This window comes from Bos javanicus, chromosome 4, assembly GCF_032452875.1.
Source record: "Bos javanicus breed banteng chromosome 4, ARS-OSU_banteng_1.0, whole genome shotgun sequence".
NCBI classification, from domain to species: domain Eukaryota; kingdom Metazoa; phylum Chordata; class Mammalia; order Artiodactyla; family Bovidae; genus Bos; species Bos javanicus.
In genome coordinates, this window is record NC_083871.1 from 70,378,778 (window position 1) to 70,387,209 (window position 8,432).

Here is an 8,432-nt window from a genome sequence, read left to right on the forward strand (position 1 = left end):
GCAAAGTTTGCCATCCTCTGCTTTAAATAACGGCATAAGGCATGGGACTTCCCTGGTTGTACAGCAGCTAAGACACTGTGCTCTCAATGCAGGGGTCCCAGGTTCAATCCCTGGTCAGGGAACTAGATCCCACATGGCACAACTAAAGATCCCACTTGCCGCAATTAAGACCCACGGGTGCGGTAAAATAAATAAACAAATATTTTTAAAAATAAGCATCAGAAGATTTAAGTGATGAGGTGAATTATTTTGGGCTAATATCAATGAAATAATCATTCTCATAAAAACAGACTTCTGAATTTCTTATATACCAGTTGGATTAGAAAGATATTTTACAAAGATCTTTCTTATGTACTCACTTGCATATTAATTCTTAGGGAACATATCATTAGAGCTAAGACAGCTTAAAAAATGCAATAAATGTACATATGAACTATTAATCTAGGGTGATTCCTTACTTAAAATACAGGGGAAAATCAAGAGATATAACCATCAAGGTTTAATTTTAGAGTTGACTCACTCTACTTTCCATCCCCTTAACAAACAGAATTGCTTGTTCACTGATTAGTATGTATTAGTATGTATGTATTCTGCAAACTTCAGTGCTGTCATATTTATTTTAGCATCTCTAACATCTTTCTATGCTACAAATCAGAGTACTGTGACAATCACACAACTTTAAAAAAAAATTCTTCTAAAATTTAGTTGACCAATTTGGTACAAGAATCCTTTCAATGAGCATTAAGTATGATGCCTCTCAGGAAAATTTCAGTTAAGATCTAAGGATTCTTTTATGATTCATAACCTAGTGAAAGTGTTAGTCTCTTAGTCGTGTTTGACTGTTTGCAATCCCATGGACTATAGTCCACCAGGCTCCTCTGTCCATGGAATTCTCCAGGCAAGAATACTGGAGTGGATTGCCTTATCCTTCTCCAGATCTTTCCAAACTAGGGATCAAACCCTGGTGTCTTGCAGTACAGGCACATTCTTTATCATCTGAACCATCAGGAAAGCCTGTTATCCTAAAGATATTTGTTTCCTGTGTTTGAGAATTAAACTGCTGGCTTGTTGTTGCATAGGAACAAGTTGGTAATAATAATTTGACACATTAGGAGAAATTATTCTAAAAATTTGCCAACTTAAAAAAAATACTTTATTGTAGGATTTGTCTTTGGGTTAGAGATTGCTTTGCATGTTCGTTTTGAAATTTGGTGGGTCGGGGGAAGGGTCAAGGAGAAATCAGTAAAAATCAATTCGTAAATGAATGATAAAAAAAAAAAAAGTGGGTTATTTTTTAACTTTCTATTGAAAACCTGAAAGTCTGCCAAAGTTAAAAAATTGTTGAGCCTTCTCATATCCCAGCCTTTTCTTTAAAAACTATTGATAGAACTTGCTAAGTTGCTTCAGTCGTGTCCGACTCCGTGCGACCCCATAGACGGCAGCCCACCAGGCTCCTCTGTCCATGGGATTCTCCAGGCAAGAACACTGGAGTGGGTTGCCAGTTCCTCCCCCAATGCATGAAAGTGAAAAGTCAAAGTGAAGTCGCTCAGTCGTGTCTGACTCTTAGCGACCCCATGGACTGCAGCCCACCAGGCTCCTCAGTCCATGGGATTTTCCAGGCAAGAGTACTGGAGTGGGGTGCCATCGCCTTCTCCTGATATAACTTACATACCATAAAATTCACCAGCTTAAAGTGTACGATTCAATGACTTTCAATATATTCAACCAGAGGCATGATTCTTAAATGTGGCATATTCTTTTTTCTGGTTGACTGAACATGGTTTCACAACTGAATGTCTGTTTTATTCAATGCTTTATTTTTAGGTCAACCTGATTGGGTATTCTCACTAGTGTCCATCTTAAAATGTAAATGCCACCAGGAAAAGAAGTATGTCTAAAATAGACCTGCATCCACCACCTAGGACCGTACCAAACAAGAACAGAGCAAATGGACACTTATTTCATAATAATTGTACCATTTTAAATTGGAACCTGTTTGTTGGAAGGGATGATTGTGATTTCCACCATAGATTTAATTCATCCGCGAAAATGAATATGTAATCACAATCTCTAAGTTCTTACTTTTCCTCCTTCCTCTTATTTCTTTCAGCTCAAAACAGCAAAATAAGACCCTTTGAGTCCACTTTTCTTGGAATATATATGCTGAATGGGGAATGTGCATTTGCTACTGAAGACAAATACTTATGCTCTGGTTAGACAAATGAGAAGTAATAGAAATTATCAGAAGTTTAAAAAACATTGATGAGCACAAGGGAGACCATTGCAAATTATGTGGGGGTAAATGAAAGTAGGCTTCATGATTTTGAAATAAAAAAAAAAAAAGAGTGAATATTCCCAGATGTATTTTTATTAATTCAGGCACTTGACTTTCCCAAACTACAGCACTTTAAATTTTAAAATATATAACTTTGCCCTTTTCAGCCTTAATATGAGGTCCATATACAGAGCTTGTTTGATTTAGGGGTTTACTATTTTTTGCCTTTTAAAAATTAAGCTAAAATTTTTTGTTGAAGTATAGTTGATTTATAATGTTGTGCTACTTTCTGCTGCACAGAGTTGGACACGACTGAAGCGACTTAGCAGCAGCAGCAGCAGCTATTTTCTGCTATACAGCATAATGACTCACTTATGCACATATATACATTATTTTATTATATTCTTTTCCATTATGGTTTATCCCAGAAAACTGGATACAGTTCCTTGTACTATGCAGAACCTTGTTTCTCCTTTCTAAATGCAATAATTTGCATCTATTCCAACCTCAAATTCCCAGTCCCTCCTCCTCTTGCTTGATAACCACAAGTCTGTTCTTTATGTGTATCTGTTTCTGCTTTGTAGGTAGTTTCATTTGTGCCTTATTTTAGATTCCACATATAAGTGATATCATATAGTATTTCTTTCTTACTTACTTCACTCTGAACGATAATCTCTAGTTGCATCCATGCTGTTGCAACTGGCATTATTTCACTCTTCTTTATGGCTGAGTAATATTCCATTGTATATATGTACACCTTCTTTATCGATCCACCTGTCAGTGGATTTTTCCACATCTTGGCTTTTGTGACTAGTGCTGCTGTGAACATAGGTGTGCATGTATCTTTTTAAATTCTAGTTTTGTGTGGGTATATGTCCAGGAGTGGGATTGCTGGATCATATGGTAGTTCTATTTTTAGTTTTCTGAGGAACTTTCATAGTGTTTTCCATAGTAACTGTATCAACTTACATTCCCACCAACAGTGTAGGAGAGTTCCCTTTTCCCCATACCTATTTTAGTTTACTCTTTTGAAAGATCCTTTTGGAATTTTTGAATGGTAGCAACACTATATTTATTACAAGCCCAAATTTAAATCCAGTCTCCCCCCACCCCCTCGCTCTCTATCACTCCCTTCCTCAAACTGATGCCAGGCCCTCTTATAGGGGCTAGACACACTATAGTGAAAAGACAAGTACTTGCTCCCATGACACTTATATTCTAGAAGAGAAAACGACAGTTCAGAGTTGTTTTCTGCCTTCATTTGGTAACATCCACCTGTAGTGAGATCAATATTCTATTTATCCATGCTAGTATAAGAAAATATAATTTAAGAAGCCTCTCCTATTAGGGCTCTGGTGCTAGAAAGTTGCTGAGGATGGCTTTCTCTGGAGAAAAATTGGATTTCAGAGTAAAACTGAGTTTTCCTTTGTATTGCCACTCTGTACAGCAAAATGCAAGAAAGCTACAGTATTCCCTCTGCAAAATTTACAGATTCTTATCCCTTTCAGCACATCAGAGATACATTTCCAGAACTCTGAAATTCCTGGTGCAGAGGAATTAGATGTCCATGAAAGCTAAATAAAGAGACCAGAGGAGTGAGGTGTGGTAGGAACCTTATGGTGACACTATTTGCTAGAAAGATGAATTCACTTAAAAGTGAGTCCACCCTGGGATCTATCCAGATAGAGTTACTGAAATACCAAAAAGGCCTTGTGAATGCTGGGAGGGATTGGGGGCAGGAGGAGAAGGGGACGACAGAGGATGAGATGGCTGGATGGCATCAGCGACTTGATGGACCTGAGTTTTGAGTGAACTCCGGGAGTTAGTGATGGACAGGGAGGCCTGGCGTGCTGCAATTCATGGGGTCGCAAAGAGTCAGACGTGACTGAGTGACTTAAGTGCAGGCCTGAATCCTGAATGAAATATGTATCTTTTTTTGGCTTATTAATCACATTCTCAAATTTTTTAGTGCCCATTCTCATTTAGATTCTGCCCCTACCCAGACATCTACCTCTTGTTTCTCATTCCACTTGATTCTCTCCTACTGCTCATCAATGGCTAAGAGCTTTGAGATACTAAAAAGTGAACTTGGAGAAAAATATAAGCTATAACATAACATATCACAACAACCACTTCAGGACATTGTATTACGGTGCTATCAGTATCCAGTAAAGGCATCAGGGGAAGAGGAAGGAGATGGTGGATACTAATGAGCCTGATATATATAGTCACATTGGAGTATCATGGTAACGAAAAAGGTTGCTATGAAAGGTCACTTTAGTTTCAGTGTCATTATTTTCTCCTTTAAGAAGCTAAAATGCAGGATTTATGAATAATGATAAAAGATTGAATGTATGGTTTTAAGAAGTGAGGAATGACATCACCAAGATGGCAGAATAGTCCATTCCCGACTTTGGTCCCGCTGACAAGAACTTAGAACCATTCAAGAATAAGACATCACTGAGAGAATCCTAGATCATGAGAGTGAGATCCCTGCACCACATGGCCATGCTGAGAGCTCTCCTTTGAACTTCCAGTTCCTGTAGCAGTCAAAGAGCTAAAAGCAGTTTTAAATATCAATGTTCTTGTCTTACTCTCGCAGGTCAATTTTCCCCCAATACTTATACATTTTGTTCATAAAAAATATCTACCATTTTTTTGGAAAGCACTCTTCCAGTGATTGATCTAACTGTATTTCTCCACACCTCTGGTTATAGTTGATAGTTCCAGGGAGGGCATCTAACCCAAGCAGATCTCTTACAGGATTTTGAATTGGCCATCAGAGAAATAAAAATTGTTTCTGTAGAAGCAGACTTGGAGATCTGGGAGCTGTCAGCACTTGTTTTTGATTTGCAGAAATCAGTTCCAAAGAAGAGAGCCAATAACCAGAGATGGTGAGTCTTGGGGTTGTGCCAGTCCAGGGTTGCAGTCATCCTGAGGTTTAGAGTGGAGAACAGTAATATTTATCTGGTTCTTATTAAGTATTGGAGATTCAGCTCTAGGTATTTTTCACTGAACACTGAAAAATCCTATGAGGTAAAAACTGTCATGATCATCCTCCTAATTTTATGGATGAGAATATTGAAAAACAGGTTAGGCTTCAGAACACATGCTCTGAACCACTGTTCTTTTGTCTCCAGGCCAGCAAGTAACTTCCCTTATTAAAGTTTGAGTTGGTTATCTCCCACTTTTGGCCAAATTATGTAATATGTGTACTAATACACTAACCAAAGGAATATCTCAATATATGTCCAAAGCCACTTTTAATCTTCTCCCCAAGCTTTTTCCTAACTTCCCTTTCTCACTAAATGACATTGTCATCCATTACAGAAAAAATGGCATCTTAGGAATCGTTCTGGATCCTTCTTCCTAACTTCCACATCACCTCATTTTATATGCAAAACCACTTTATTATACAAGCACACACTGGGCAGTTACTACGGACAAAACTCTTACCTTCAAGCCAATCCCCTTCTCTTTATTCCCATAGTTAATGCTCTGGCTCATACAATTTACCTTGACCTTCCTTCAGCCTTTTTGTGCCCTTTTTCCTTACCTGTAATCTGGGGTCAATCACACCTATTCCAGAAGGCTATTTTGAGAATTAAATGTGATAAAGTATAAAAACCAGTAGTCATTCAACTATCAGAGTATTTCTTCTAAGAATGAAACCATTCTTATGTGTGATCAGGGAGATTTTCATACTGCTTGCTTTTACAGTAAAAACATGGGTTGTAATGGTAAAGATTCCATGAACACAATTTCTTATTTTTGTACTTTTCCAGTTAACATGATTGCCTACAGAAATCTTTTAACATAAATTCTTAGAACACACACATAAAACCCCAACATAAAACCCAACAACCCTAAATCCCCCCTCCTTATACTCTACTAGTAGATATGCTAAAGATTGTTATGTACCTGAATAGTGCAGCACGTTTACAGGAAATACATTCACGAGGAGAACTGAGCTATGAAGTATTATTAACAGGATAGATAGGCACCTACTACAACCTCCTTGCTGCTGCTGCTGCTGCTAAGTCACTTCAGTCATGTCCGACTCTGTTCGACCCCATAGACGGCAGCCCACCAGGCTCCCCCGTCCCTGGGATTCTCCAGGCAAGAACATTGGAGTGGGTTGCCATTTCCTTCTCCAATGCATGAAAGTGAAAAGTGAAAGTGCAGTTACTCAGTCGTGTCTGACTCTTCGAGACCCCATGGACCGCAGCCTACCAGGCTCCTCTGTCCATGGGATTTTCCAGGCAAGAGTACTGGAGTGGGGTGCCATTGCCTTCTCCAACCTCCTTAGTTATACCAAATTACCTACTGGTGCTTTAAGTTGTTAAAATTGCTCCGCTTGTTTAGCAAATGCTCAAAGGTACAAATTCATTTATTTAACAGAAGAAAAGGGTCAATGTATCATATATGGTTGGGCTTTCCTGGTAGCTCAGCCAGTAAAGAATCTGCCTGCAATGCAGAAGACCCCGGTTTGTTCCCTGGGTTGGGAAGATCCCCTGGAGGGCAGGGTAACCTACTCCGGTATTCTTGCCTGAAGAATCCCCACAGAGGAACCTGGCAGACTTACACAGAGTCCATGGAGTTGCAAATTTGTTGGACACAACTGAGCAGCTAAGTACATCATACAGTGTACATATGTACACACACACATATTCACATTCAACTTATAGAGATTTTTATCTTTTCCTTGATGCCAATCTGTTCAGGTATTTGAACACTTTTCAGGCCTTTTATGAAAAACTTCAGTTTTATATATGCGGCAAGTTTTTTTTTTTTTTGTAGTGGCATTACTTTTTTTGATCTATGAGATCAGGGAAACTGCTATCTACACATCTGACTTCTTCAAAGGAATTGATGTCCATCTTGGAAAACAAAAACCAGAAATGTTCACAATATGGAACAAAACCTTTGACTAAACATCTGACTATAAAAATGCAAGGAAGAAAATGAAAATAGATGAAATTTTAAAAGACTATCCATGTAACTTCAACTTCAGAATGGGAGAGGTATTTTCAAACATGACATGAAATCCTTAAGACAAAGACTGACAAGAGTTTCCCTGCTGGTCTAGTGGATAAGATCCAGTGCTCCTAATGCAGGGAGCCCAGAGTTTGAACCCTGACCAGGGAACTATATCCTGCATGCCACAACTAAAGAACCCATGTCACAACAAAGATGGAAGATCTTCGTGCTGTGACTAAGACCTGGTGCAGTCAAATACTTTTTTAAAAGGTTGACCACATAACATTTGTTACAACAAAAGGATCTCATAAATCGTGTCCAAAAAATTGGCAGGAAAATTATTTGCAACACAAAAAATATTACATAAGTAATATACAGAATGAAGTAAGCCAGAAAGAAAAACACCAATACAGTATACTAACGCATATATATGGAATTTAGAAAGATGATAACAATAACCCTGTGTACGAGACAGCAAAATAGACAGTGATGTATAGAACAGTCTTAGGGACTCTGTTGGAGAGGGAGAGGGTGGAAGATTTGGGAGAATGGCACTGAAACATGTATAATATCACATATGAAACGAGTTGCCAGTCCAGGTTCGATGCACGATACTGGATATTTGGGGCTGGTGCACTGGGACAACCCAGAGGGATGGTATGGGGAGGGGGGGAGGGAGGGTTCAGGATGGGGAACACATGTATACCTGTGGCGGATCCATTTCAATATTTGGCAAAACTAATACAATACTGTAAAGTTTAAAAATAAAATTTAAAAAAAATAAAAATAAAAATTCTAAAAAAAAAAATTTGTAAAACTAGCAATTTATTGATAAGGAAATGCACAGTATGAAAAGGATGCTCAACAAAAATTAGACATGCAGATTAAAACAAGATGCCACTGCACTGGCAACAAGATCAGACTCTATTAATTTGCAGTACAAATGAAGATGTGGGATAATGACTACTGATAGAAGAGTACACCAGTACAAGCTTGACTTCAAAAATTTCTGGGAATCCCATCTCTATCTACTCAAGTCTTACTATACATTATGTAAAAGACTGTTCACAATCATCTAAAAGCAGAAAACTACAAACAACCTAAGTGTTCATACTCAGTAACTGATTCAGTTGGGGAACCTCCATACAACAGCTTACAGTGTCCCTATTAAAATCAG